The sequence below is a fragment of the Macaca nemestrina genome, chromosome 9 (assembly GCF_043159975.1).
Source record: "Macaca nemestrina isolate mMacNem1 chromosome 9, mMacNem.hap1, whole genome shotgun sequence".
Classification (NCBI taxonomy): domain Eukaryota; kingdom Metazoa; phylum Chordata; class Mammalia; order Primates; family Cercopithecidae; genus Macaca; species Macaca nemestrina.
The window spans coordinates 143,190,181-143,203,605 of NC_092133.1; the positions used below are offsets into that span (position 1 = coordinate 143,190,181).

General features: G+C 42.1%; 1 protein-coding gene across 8 annotated transcripts in view; it reads right to left on the minus strand.

The window, feature by feature from the left end:
- Positions 1 to 13,425, minus strand: part of LOC105490806 (WD repeat domain 37) — a 121,683-nt gene that overhangs the window by 107,726 nt on the left and 532 nt on the right. The window lies entirely within an intron of this gene.

The window sequence follows — 13,425 nt, forward strand, 5'->3', positions numbered from 1 at the left end:
TAAAAGCCAAGCATAACCCAAAAATGTTAGAAACCTGGAAGACAGCTTGCCTATTATTTAGGACAGTTTTTAAAAGCTTTAATCACAAGCTTCTAGTAACTCTCAACCAAAACAGTCGTGTGAGTTATGAAGTCTCCACTTTTTTTTTTTTTTTTGAGACAGAGTCTTGCTCTGTCTCCTAGGCTGGGGTGCAGTGGTGTGATCTCGGCTCTCTGCAACCTCCATCCCCCAGTTTCAAGCAAGAACCTCGTGCCTCAGCCTCCTGAGTAACTGGGACTATAGGCATGCACCACCATGCCCAGCTAATTTTTGTATTTTTAGTAGAGACAGGGTTTTGCCATGTTGACCAGGTTGGTCTCAAACTCCTGACCTCAGGTGATCCACCCACCTCGGCCTCCCAAAGTGCTGGGATTACAGATCTGAGCTATCGTGCCTGGCCTCAACTTTTTATTTTGACATAACTGCAGATTCACAGAAAGTTGCAAAGATGGTCCCTATTTCCCCAGTGGTTAGATCTTACATCATTACAGTACAATTTGTTAATTTCATTAAACCAACAAAATGACATTAGTATAATGTGTGTATAGTTGTCACTCTGTTACATACATAAATTCCTTTAGGTGCCACATGTTCAAGATACGAAACACTCCCCTCACCATACAGATCACCCACTAGTTACTCCAACTCCCTGGCACCATCCCTCGACTCCTGATAACCATTAATCTGTACCCAACTCTACAACTTTGTCATTTTGAGAATGTTACATAAATATGATCAAAGAGCATGCACCCTTTTTGAGATTTTTTCCACTCAATTTAATGGCTACGATCCAACCAATTTTCTGCATGTATCAAGTTTCTTCCTTTTTATTACTAGCTAGCATCCACAGTATGGACATTTAACCATTAACCATTTGTTTAACCATTCACCTGATGCAAAATATATATACATATATACACATATTTATATATACTTTCCATTTTTTTACTATTACTAATAAAGTTGCCATGAACAATAATATACAGGGTTTTATGTGAACCTAAGTTCTCATTTCTTTTGGATAAACGGCCCAAGGATAAGGGTGCTCAGTCACAGGGTAAATGTATATTTAGCTTTAAAAGAAATCTTGATATATGATTCACACACCAATGTAAGACACCTATTAATGACTCAGTATATTCAGGAAGTTGTGCAATCATTACCACAATCAACTGTACATTTTTATCACCCCAAAAAGAAACCCCACACCCATTTGCCTTCACTCCTCATTCCTCCCACCCACATCCCAGCTAGCCCTAGACAACCACTAATTTACTTTCTCTCCATATGAATCTGCCTGTTCTGGCCATTTCATAAAAATGGAATCATACAATATACGCTCTGGTCTATTACAACTGGCTTCTTTCAGTTAGGACAATGATTTCAAAGTCCATCTGTGTTGTAGCATAGTGGTAATGTATTCCCTTTCATTGCTAAATACAACTGATAGACATTTGGTTGTTTTCATTTTTTAGGTTATTATGAATGTTAATGCACAAGTTTGTTATATGTAGATACTTTTATTTCTCTTGGGCATACCTGGAAACAGAATTGCTTATGTTTAATCATGTTTAGTTTTTGTGGTTTTTTTCCAAGAAAGTGTCAAACTATCAGTATTTTCCAGGGTGGCTGTTTCATTCTACATTCCCATCAACAACACATGAGAAATTCAGTTATCTACATCCTCAGCAGCATTTGGTATTGTCACTACTTTTTTATGCAAGTTTATGTCATATATGAGAAATTTTGTGCCATGTATATAACGCATAGTCATCAAGACAGGCAATTTAGGGGGTCCACCACCCCAGTAAATACTGTTTTTTGTTTTTTGTTTTTTTTTTTTTTGAGACGGAATCTCCCTCTGTCGCCCAGGCTGGAGTGCAGTGGCGCGATCTGGGCTCACTACAAGCTCCGCCTCCTGGGTTCAGGCCATTCTCCTGCCTCAGCCTCCCCAGTAGCTGGGATTACAGGCGTCCACCACCATGCCCGGCTAATTTTTTGTATTTTTAGTAGAGATGGGGTTTCACCATGTTAACCAGGATGGTCTCCATCTCCTAACCTCATGATCCACCTGCCTCAGCCTCCCAAAGTGCTGGGATTACAGGCGTGAGCCACCGCACCTAGCCTAAAATACTATTTTCTTAAGGACACTCACCCTACTCTGAATGTATTCCCTCTATCACACTGTATGTTTGTACCTTTTAACTCTCTTCTCCCTAGCCTCCCTCCTCCCCCAACTCAACCTTCCCAGTCTCTATCTATTTTTCTACTGTTTACCTCTATATGTTCACATTTTTTAGCTCCCACACGTAAGTGAGAACATAACTTTTTGTGCCTGGCTTATTTCACTTAAAATAATGGCCTCTGGTTCTATCCATGTTGCTGTGAATGGCATGATTTCATTCTTCTTAGGGCTGAATGGTATTGCAGAGTGTGTGTGTGTGCACATTTTATGTAGTCATCCGTCAATGGGCACTCAGGTTGATTCCACACCTTTGCTATTGCGAACAGTGCTGTGTAAACCCGCAAGTGCAGGCATCCCTGTGTCACTATTTTTTTATTTAGCTGTTCCGTTAGCTGTGTAGTATCTCACTGTGGTCTTAATTTACATTTCCCTGATGGCTAGTGACACTATCTTTTCACGTGCTTGTCATCCACATATCCTCCTCAGTGAGGTGCCTCTTCACTCCCATTTTCTAATAGTATTATTTGGGTTTTTTAGTGTTGAGATTTAAGAGTTCTTTATACTCTATAGTACGAATTATATGTCACATAGGTTAAACTGCAAATCATTTCTCCCAATCTGTTGCTTTTCATTCTAACAGAGTTTTTCACAACACAACACCTCTTTAATTTTGATAATTTTTTTTCTACGCATCACACTTTTAAAGTCATGATAAGAACTTTTCATGAATCCCTAGGGGCCAAAAATTTTCTCCTGTTTTCTCCTGAATTTTTTATAGTTTTCTGTTTCACATCTAAATTTATTACCTATATGGTACTTACCTTTTTATAAGGTGTAAAATTTAAGTCAATGTTTTTTTGTTGTTTGTTTTCACCTGTGTATCCAGTTATCCCAGCCCCATTTGTTGAAGATGATCCATCCTAGATTGAACTGCTTTGGACCTCTGTCAAAAAATCAACTCGCTATATTTGTATGGGGTTTTCTTGGTTCTCTATTCTGTTTCACTGACCTACATATTTATCCTTCCACCAACAGCAGTGATATGGTTTGGCTATGTCCCCATCTAAATCTCATCTTGAATTCCCATGTGTTGTGGGAAGGACCCAGTGGGAGGTAACTGAATCATGGAGGGGCAGGTCTTTCCCGTGCTGTTCTCGTGATAGTGAGTAAGTCTCACCAGATCTGACGGTTCTGTAAGGGGGAGTTTTCCTGCACAAGCTCTCCCTCTCTGCCTGCCGCCATCCAGGTAGGATGTGACTCACTCCTCCCTGACTCACTCCGCCTTGCCTTCTGCCATGATTGTGAGACCTCCCCAGCCATATGGAACTGTAAGTCCAATAAACCTCTTTCCTTTGTAAATTGCCCAATCTCAGGTATGTCTTTATCAGCAGTATGAAAATAGACTAATAGAAGCACTTTCTATTATTGTTCTGTATAAGTCTTAAAATCAGTTACAGTGATTCCTATTAAATCTTTCTCCATTTTGTTATAGCTGTTCTAGTCCTTTGTCCTTTTACATTTTACAATAATCTTTTACATATCTACAAAAATCGTGCTGGGATCTTGATAGGAATTGTGTTAAATCTGTACATCAATCTGGGGAGAAATGGTATATTTATTGAGTGTTTTAATCTATGAATACAGTATTTATTAAGATCTTACTTTCCTCAATGCCAAGGATTTTTCTGCATAAAAGTCCTAGTATCGGGCCGGACGCAGTGGCTCACCCCCGTAATCTAAGCACTTTGGGAGGCAGAGGCGGGCGGATCACGAGATCAGGAGATCGAGAACATCCTGGCTAACACGGTGAAACCCCGTCTCTACTAAAAAATACAAAAACTTAGCCGGGCAAGGTGGCGGCGCCTGTAGTCCCAGCTACTCGGGAGGCTGAGGCAGGAGAATGGCAGGAACCCGTGGGGCGGAGCTTGCAGTGAGCTGAGATCCATCCACTGCACTCCAGCCTGGGCGACAGAGCGAGACTCCCTCTCAAAACAAAACAAAACAAAACAAAAAAAGTCCTATGTATCTTCTCCATTTTACACTAACGTCTCTCTTTTTTGTGTATAAGTTTAAATGCTACTGCATTTTTATTTTGGTTTCCACATGTTAACTGCTAGTATAAATACAACTGGATTTTATGTATTAAACGTGTACGTTCTTGCTGAACTTACTTAAATTTCAGGATTTTTTGTGGATTCCTTGGGATTTTCTATGTCAACTATTATGTCATCTAAAAAAAAAAAAGGACAGTTTTATTTCTTCCTTTGTGGTTTGTAAGCCTTCTGTTTCCTTTTAGTACCTTATTGATTTGGCTACAAATCCCAGTACTATCTTAAATTACTATAGTGACAGCAAACATCCTTGCTTTGCCCTGAATATTTGGGTGAAAATAGTGTTATTCACCATTAAGTTTGATGCTAGCTGTAGATTTTTTTGTAGATGCTGTTTATCAAATTGAAAACGTTTCCCTCTATCATTTATTTTCTGGGTTTCTTTCACAAATGAGTGCTGAATTCTATCATGTTTTTTTCCGAGTAGCTTTTCTTTTTTGACCTACTGACAGGACCAATTACACTGATGACTTTCAAATATTGATCCAACCTTGCAGCCACAAAATAAACTGCACTTTGCATGGTGTATCATTCATTCTCTCTCCCTCTCTTCTCTCCTTTGCCTTCTTTTCCTGCCTTCTTCTAGGGTAAACATTTTTTATAATTTCATATTTATTTACCTACAGTATTTCTGAGTTTGCCTCTTTTGTATAACTTTTTTAGTGGTAGCTCTAGATTTTACATTATACATTTACAACTTATTGTAGTCTACTGATTATCAACATTTTACCAGTTCACATAAATTATAAAACCTTACTTTCCTCTATGCTTCTTTCCCTTTCCCCATTTATAACGTAATCATAAATATATCCTCCACATACACTGAGAACCACACCACAGTTATGCTTCAAATTCTAGACGTAATTTAGAAAATAAATGAATGCTGAATCGATCGATATTTTTGCTGTCCATTGTTTGTTCTTCCCTCCTGATGTTCCCACATTTCTTTTATCATTTCCTTTCAGTTTAGAGAATTTCCTTTACTTGTTATTTTCACAGAGTAGATCAGCTGGAGATAAATCATGTGAAGGAAATTTTCACTTGATATAAATTTCTGAGTTGATAGTCCTTTTCCTTCAGCACCTGAAAAATGTCCTGCCACTTCCTTATGCCCTCCACAAGATCCACTGTCAGGCCAGGCACGGTGGCTCACGACTGTAATCCCAGCAGGCGTGGGGGAAGCCGAGGCGGGCAGATCACCTGAGGTCAGGAGTTCAAGACCAGCCTGGCTAGCATAGTGAAACCCCGTCTCTACTAAAAATACAAAACTAGCCAGGGGTGGTGTGGCGTTGCCTGTAGTCCCAGCTGCTTGGGAGGCTGGGGCAGGAGAACTGCTTGAACTTGGGAGGCAGAGGTTGTAGTGAGCTGAGATCACACCACTGCACTCCAGCCTGGGTGACAGAGCAAGACTCCATATCAAAAAAAAAAAAAAAAATCCATTGTCACTCAAATTGTTTCCCACTACAGGTCAAGTGGTCTCTCTTACCACTCTTCTGTCTTCAGTTTTCAGAAGTTTGCCTGGATGTGTCTTAGCATCTTTGTGTTTATCTTCTTTGGGCTTATGCTGCTTCTTGAGTCTGAAGGCGTATGGCTTGCCAAATTTAGGAAACATACAGCAGTGATTTCTTCAGACACGTTCCCCCACCTCCACATCCCCCCACCCTGTCCTCTTTCTAGACCTCTGACGACACAAATATTGCATCTTCTGTTAAAGTCCCACGGCCCCTGAGGCTCTGCTCACTTTTTTCCAGTCTACTTTCTCTCTGCTGTTCAGACTGGGTAACTTCGGTTGTTCTGTCTTCAAACTGACAGCTTCTTTTGTCTTTCCTCTCCTTTCTGCTGCTGAGGCATCCACGGAATTTATTTCACATATTCTATTTTTCCCTTCTAAAATGTTGTGTTTCTTTTTTACATCCTGTATTTTCTTCCTGAGGCTATTTGTCATTTGTCTCGAATGTTAATTGGTTATTGAAACATTTTTACGATCGCTGCTTTAAGGTCCTTGTTAAATAATTCTAAAGTCTGTGTCATCTCTACGTTGGCATCAGTGGTCTTTTCTTATTCAGGCTGATATTTTCCTATGAGTGTGGTGAGGTTTTTCCATAACTGTGGTGTGGTTCTCAGTGTATATGGAGGAAATATTTATGATTACGTTATAAATGGGGAAGGTAAAGCAGCATAGAGGAAAGTAAGATTTTTATACTTTACGCGATTTTCCATTGAAATCCTGACATCAGACTCAGGATCTGATGTAAGTCTTCTGTTAGAGCAGGCCTCTGCCAGGTGGATGTGGACAGTGAGGTGGAAGTTGAGATTCCCACTCAGCCTCCACGGACCCCTGCATGAGAAGGGAAGTTCAGCCTCCTCCCAAACCTCCACTCCCACCACCAAGGCTGAATCAGGGCTGCCTCCTGCTGCTCCCTACACAGTCTCCCCCACACCACGGAGGGGTGGCCTCATGACCACAGGGCAGCAGTAAAGTTCTTGAGTTTTGCAAGGTCCCTCTTATGACATCCTAGCAGGAAGGAGGCTGTGCTCTGTCACCACCCAGAAGTAAAACCCCAACTCCTCAGCCAGCCTTCTCTGACAGCAACCCTGCAGAGAGGAGCATCTCATCCTAGCTTGTCATGAGTAGGAATCTGAAGTACCTGCCCAGCCTCTGATTAGCAGGGTGAGGGTGGTGCTGCAGTGTTTCCTACGGTATTTAGCTGGAGGAAAGCACTCACCGTTGAAAAGTTCTCCGCTACGTAGGCTGCCCCTTTCCTGGTCTTTCAGCCAGACAGCAGGCTTTTCTTGGGCCTTGTTTTGTCTGAGCCCTTTTATACCTGCACTGCTAGCTTATCCAGCACAACGTGTGAGATACATGAGGCAAAAAGAAAACCCAGAGAACTAAGTTTCGTGTCATTTCTGTGGTCCCAATGTACGAAGCAAGCCTACTTTCTTTTCTCCATCTTTCAGTCTTTTTTTTTTTTTTTTTTTGACAGAGTCTTGCTCTATTCTCTAGGCTGGAGTGCAGTGGCGCACAATCTCGGCTCACTGCAACCTCTGTCTGCTAGGTTCAAGCAATTCTCCTGCCTCAGCTTCCCAAGTAGCTGGGACTACAGGCACCCACCAGCACACCTGGTTAATTACTGTATTTTCAGTGGAGACGGGGTTTCACCATATTGGCCAGGTTGGTCCCGAACTCCTGACCTTGTGATCCGCCTGCCTCAGCCTCCCAAAGTGCTGGGATTACAGGCGTGAGCCACTGCACCCGGCCCACTCTTACATTTGTTTTATATATGGCCAGTGTTTTTAGATGTACATAGTGGGAGGAATAAGGAAAAATAAGTCTCCATCTTTCTGCAAGCACAAAGTCAAGAATCATCTTTTATTCTGAAATTGCATATGTGTAGGCCTATTTTTAAAGGAGAAGAAAGCAAGTCTTGCTTTACAACATAAAACACAGTTACTTTGTAGTTTATAGAGTATGTTTTGTAAAGGAAAAAAAGAAACCACATCAAAAGCCTGTGAAAGCTGTCCTGATACGGCCTCAGAGAACAAGGGAGACTTTGTCTTCAGTTAAATGAAGCAAATAAAACCAGCAAAGGGTTTCCCTTCCCTCTCTTAAGAACTTCATCTGTAGAAACATTCCTCTGCATTCCAGACATTCTACAAGCTGGTTACCAAAAATGCAGAGATTACAATATCAACTCTCCTTTCTCATCAAAATTATAAGTTTTGGATCACTTATTTTATCTCACTGGGTTTTCCAGCCTCTCCATAAGTTACATGGTGTTCTCTTTGGTTTAGCTTGCTTTCTTCGCCACTTCACAAAATAATCAATACCGCTGGCAATCTTTTTCTGCTGATCAACTGCAACCAAATGTATGCATTTCCTATAATCATCTCCATGGAACTTGGCACCAAATACAGACTTTTTCATACTACAGTAATCTTATCGTCTCTGTATTCACACCCTCCACATTTTTTCCCAGCGTCTGTACTGGTCCTATCACTACTTCTTTCCTTTCACACCAGATCCTCCATGGAAACTCAGTCCTTGGCCCCCCACCAAAAAAAAAGCTCAAGACCAGAAGTGTTTCAGAATTCAGACGCTTTCAGATTTTGGAATATCCACATATACATAATGAGATATCCTAGGGATGGGACCCAAGGCGAAACACAAAGTTCATTTATGTTTCATATATACCTCATGCAAATAGCCTGAAGGTAATTTTTTTTTTTTTTTTTTTTTTTTGAGATGGAGTCTCCACTGTATCCCAGGATGGAGTACGGTGGCACAATCTCGGTTCACTGCAACCTCCGTCTCCTGGGATCAAGCAATTATCCTGCCTCAGCCTCCCAAGTAGCTGGAATTACAGGCACCCAACACCATGCCCAGCTAATTTTTGTATTTTTAGGAGAGAGGGGGTTTCCCATGTTGGCAAGGCTGGTTTCGAACTCCTGGCCTCAAGTGGTCTACCCAGCTCGGCCTCCCAAAGTGCTGGGATTACATGCGTGAGCCACCACGCCAGGCCCCCTGAAGGTAATTTTATTTTGCCCTAGGGGATCCTGAATAAACTATGTTGCAAACCCACATTTTAACTACAACCTGTCTGTCACAAAGTGAGGTGTGGAAATTTCCACTTGTGTCGTGTTAGCACTTAAAAAGGTTTGGATTTTGGAGCACTATGGATTTTGAATTTTTGGATTAGGATGCTCAACCGGTAGTAGCAAAAATCTTATTTAAATGTTTAATAACCAGTTTAGGGGGTTTTCAGGTTGGTGTCATGGGAAGAGGCGCAAGGAAGTGGCAGGTGTTTGTAAAACAACTACTTAAATGGTATACCATGGATCTAAAATAGACAAGGGAAGTGAAAACAGAAAGAATTAATGGAGAGATACTGGAAGAAAGTTGGTGGACTGGCAGATCTACCAGAGGCTGAAGAGCTACTACAAATAATTGCTGTAAGGCTTAAATGGATCAATAAATACAAAGAGTCACTAATCCTCATAACATCCTTATGAGACAGAGTTCTCAAATCCAATTAAGAGCCTTTCAATACAGTCATATCATCGCTTAAGGATAGGGACAGGTTCTAAGAGATGTGTCGTTAGGTGATTTCGTCACTGTGGGAACATCAGAGTATACTTACACAAAGCTAGATGTACAGCCTACTCCACACCTAGGCTAGATGGCTGAGCCTGCTGCTCCTAGCCTACAACCCTGCACAGCATGTTACCGTATTGAATACTGCAAGCAACTATAACACAATGGTATCTATTTGTGTATCTAAACATAACTACACATAGAAAAGGTACAGTAAAAATAGAGTATTACAATCTTATGGTACCACCATCTTACATGAGGTCTGTTGTTGACCAAAACATCATTTGTTATGTGGCATCCAATTGTATTTAACAGACTAAACACTAATAAACTGATTATAGAATGTAAAGAGAAAAAACACACTACTTCACTCCAAATATAACCACCTTTAACCTCTATGCACTGTTTTACCTAAATATAAACAGAGAGAAACCTGAGATTCCAAAACGTAATTATTTTCCTTCAAAATATTGACATTTACCCAATATTATTGGGCAGATTACCATATTAAAAAGAAGGCTTATGTAGATTAAATGTTCTTCTGGTTTTTAATAAAACATTATTTTCAAGAAACTATAAATAGTCCCTTCTAAAAATTCAATCTCTTTATCCTACCATGGATTTAACAGAATAAACTCTCCTTCTGAACTCTTAACTGATTTACAGTCTGTCCAAATCATCTGCCCCTAGTATATGTTGCCATGCCATGTACGTAATATACCCCTACTGTTTGTAAGCAGTCAGAAACAATAGGCACACAGCTTTGATGCAGCACAGTGCTCTCCACAAAGCAGGAACTGGTCAAACATTCAACAAATTAATGAAACCCATAAACACATTTTGTGTTAGCAGGCTAAATTCCTCATCTTTAGAAATGCTGTAATATTGGGCCAGGCATGGTGGCTCACGCCTGTAATCCCAACCCTTTGGGAGGCTGAGGCAGGTGGATCACCTGAGGTCAGGAGTTCAAGACCAGCCTGGCCAACATGGTGCAACCCCTTCTCTACTAAAATACAAAAATCAGCTGGGCGTGATGGTACACGCCTCCCAACTACCCGGGAGGCTGAGGCACGAGAATTGTTCCACCCTGGGAGGTGGAGGCTGCAGTGAGCTGAGATCATGCCACTGCACTCCAGCCTGGGAGACAGAAATGCTGTAATATTAAATAGCATCAATACACACTTAGCTTTCTGCTCTTTCTCAATAGATTCTTTTCTATATATTTTTTTCCTTTTTTTTTTTTTTTTTTTTTTTTTGAGACAGAGTCTCACTCTGTCACCCAGGCTGGAGTGCAGTGACGTTATCTCGCCTTACCACAACCTCTGCCTCCTGAGTTCAAGTGATTCTCCTGCCCCAGCCTCCCGAGTAGCTGGGATTACAAGTGCTCACCACCATGCCCAGCTGATTTTTGCATTTTTAGTAGAAACGGGGCTTCACCATGTTGGCGAGGGTGGTCTTGAACTGCTGACCTCAAGTGATCCACCCGCCTCGGCCTCTCAAAGTGCTGGGATTACAGGTGTGAGCCACCATGCCCTGCCAACGAATTCTTAATTTACATTTTCATTTGAAACAAAAAAACACAAAACATTACTTTCAGTTTCATATCCAGTAGGATTTTAAACATTTTTCTTTCATCGAAGCAAAAACACTTGCTTAAATGGTTAATTTCATAAATGTTAATCAAATGCAAAATGGTTAAGGAATATAATTTCCACATGGCATTAAAACTAAATTGGAGAAATAAATTGAAAATTGAATAAAATGTGATGGAATTTCCACCAGAAGTTTAATCAAGTTTGTAGTAACATTTTATCATAATAACACTGTTAGATGAATTCCTAGTGGGCTGAGACACCAAATTCAACTTCTGAGCAATATCGCGGAAGAGAATGGTCTCTATAGGCAACCTCAGAAATCTGTCATCAGAATTAACCTGCTTAAAATGTTTTGTCATTGACGAAATGAAGGCACGGAATACATATGCCATCAATTCTGTGGATGACAATGAATTAGGAAATATCATTAATTGGGTAAATAGCCATCAAGATTTTCAAAAGAGGCCGGGCGCGGTGGCTCAAGCCTGTAATCCCAGCACTTTGGGAGGCCGAGACGGGCGGATCACGAGGTCAGGAGATCGAGACCATCCTGGCTAACACGGTGAAACCCCGTCTCTATTAAGAAATACAAAAAACTAGCCGGGCGAGGTGGCGCGCGCCTATAGTCCCAGCTACTCGGGAGGCTGAGGCCGGAGAATGGCGTAAACCCGGGAGGCGGAGCTTGCAGTGAGCTGAGATCCGGCCACTGCACTCCAGCCTGGGTGACAGAGCGAGACTCCGTCTCAAAAAAAAAAAAAAAAAAAAAAAAAAGATTTTCAAAAGATCTCAGTAGTTAAAAGAACAAGTTTAAACCAAGGATGAAATTCAACAGATGTAAAATCTTTTCCCTGAAAAAATAAGACAAGATAAATAAGAAAACTCTTAGTTTCACCTCGGGGAAAGGGTCTTAGGGATTTTAGTTCAGGGCAAACGCCCAAAGTGAACAGTCTAACATAGCTACCCAAGAAGAGGAGAAGGGAAACACACTCACTCAAGATCTCCCATATACCGCACTTTGCAAGAATGGCTGGCATATATTACATAACATAACCTTCCCAATAACAAAATGAGGCTGATATGAACACCATGTTAGAGGACAGGAAGTGGGAACTTAGGAAGGCCTCCCCAAGGTCACGCTGCTGTTATGAGACGTGGCTGGTGTACACGAGTCCCTACTGTGTCTCCTGTGAGCAGTATTAATAGAAAGGCAGCGTCCAAACCCAGGGGATAACAGACAACTCCATTTGTTCCACATTGGTCAGTTCATATTTAGATACCGTGTTCAACTCCTGGGACATTTCAAAAGCTATTTTGAAAGACTCGAATTTGATCAGGAAAGTAACCAGAACAATGTGCGTGTTTGCTGGGGTTGGGGGAAGTTCAGAAGAGGAAGAAAGATCCTGGAGATATAACTATCTTGAGCTTTCTCATTCAGAGGTAAACAATTCCTGCGATACTTTTATGACCGTAACTCACAGGCCAACATACTGAATTTAAGAGAAAAACACTTGAAGGTCAATAAATGAAACTTCTAAGCAATTAACACTTTTCTACAATGGTATTAGCTTCAAGGGACAAATGTTTTACCGTTTAAGATAAATGACAAAATCTCTAAAAACCTGGCAGACCTTAAGATATTTTCGCTCACAACCTGAAAAATTTTATTTATTCAACTTTGTTTAGTAAATGAGTACATTATTGTTGCTCTTGTGTTATTCCAGTGAACAGCTGTCTTAAAATAATGTTTCCCTCCAGCGGTGGCTGCTTACAGGGGGAAAGGAAGGAAAAGGAAGTCTTCAAAAGAGGAACAATATCATGGCGCTGTGTTAATCACTTCAGCATCCGCCACTCTGCACTCACCACCCTTCTTGAAGCTGACCATCCCCACTCTCTGGATAGAAGGAAAGCCATTCTCCTCCCCGAAGGGCCTCCCAAGTGCTTCCCTGGAGACGCACTTCCCCGGGATGCCCAGGCCGAAGCAAAGGGGGAGGGGAGAGACCCCGGGTCGAACCCTTCTGCCCCCAACCCCTCCAGCACCGCCCCGGGCCCTCCAGCGCCCCCAACTCTTCCTGGACTCCGACCTCTTCTGCACTGCCCCGGGCCCCGATCCCTCCCGCACCCTGGTCCCTCTGGCACCGCCACGGACTTCTCCTGCGCCCCGACTTCTCCTGCACCCTTAACCCTTCTGCACCACCGCCCTTCCTGCACCGCCACGGGCCCTCCAGGGACCCGACCCCTCCTGCACCACCATGGATCCTCTGCATTCCGAGCCCACCTGCACCCATCCCCCACTACGCCCCGACTGCCCCTGCACCCCCTTGAGCCCTGCAGTGTCCCGACTCCTCTTCGGGGCATCCGGGGAAGGACTCGGCGCCCGACAGGTAGGAAGATGGCGGCACTCAC